General features: G+C 33.6%; 1 protein-coding gene across 2 annotated transcripts in view; it reads left to right on the forward strand.

Annotated features, from left to right (window-relative positions):
• Positions 1–976, forward strand: part of Brinp3 (BMP/retinoic acid inducible neural specific 3) — a 457,113-nt gene that overhangs the window by 134,262 nt on the left and 321,875 nt on the right. The window lies entirely within an intron of this gene.

Below are 976 nucleotides of genomic sequence, written 5' to 3' on the forward strand. Positions count from 1 at the left end.
AATACTTCCTCCATACCTTTTCACTTGGAGTCTCCCAGTCAGAATTCGGGTATACTAAACTTTTTCTTTAAGAATAGGGATGAAATTGAGGGCCCAATTCTGGCATTGAGCAAGTATCTGATATTGAATTCTAGGTTTTTCTTTCTATAAGAGGCCATGGGTTTTTTACCATCTCATTTACCATGACAATTATCTCTTAGTATTCATGTATGGGGTAGGAAATGCGAATTCACATTTCCTCAAGACTTTACATTGAGGCTGAGTTCTTAGAGATTTAATAGCAGAAAATCTCAGCTTTTGAGTAGGCAGTGTGAGAGAGATTCTGAAGTTCTTATAGTTTGACATATGTTTATGTGACCTCTGCTTCCTAATTACTTTTAAACTCAGTAAGTTCTATATGTTCTTTATACTAGCAGTTGTAAATCATGGGTCAGTTGAGATTTGTATAATAGGTTGAAGTGTAAGTTTTTTGCATCTAAGGATGTAGTTTACTTTTAATTTTTCCATGTCATACAGAATCAATATATGAAAAATTATTAAACATTTCAAATACGGTTATAGAAAGAACACTTTTTATTCTCTTTTTGGTAGTGTTTAATAACAAATCAATTAAATTGTCTCAGAGAACTGTCATTAGGCACATATATTGGACAATGGGATGCAGAAATGTACTTCAAAAATAAATGTCTCTCCAGAGAATAATAAATTAATACATATTGTTGTCATACATTATAATTAATAGAGAAGCAGTGTACTACGTATCTTTGTTAAGTTAACCAAAAACCTTTTGGAAATAAATGAAAAACTCAAAATATGACTTTCTGTTGCTTTAGAAAAAATTCCTACTAAATTATCCTTTATAAAAGTATATTTCAGGGCCAGTGACGTAGCTCAGTGGACTAAGCACCTACTCAGACAAGTGCAGGGACCAGATGCCATGTTGGCCCCACTCCTGGGTGTGCTGAGTTCGCCACTG

Source organism: Octodon degus, unplaced genomic scaffold (assembly GCF_000260255.1).
Source record: "Octodon degus isolate 3935 unplaced genomic scaffold, OctDeg1.0 scaffold00188, whole genome shotgun sequence".
Taxonomy (NCBI): domain Eukaryota; kingdom Metazoa; phylum Chordata; class Mammalia; order Rodentia; family Octodontidae; genus Octodon; species Octodon degus.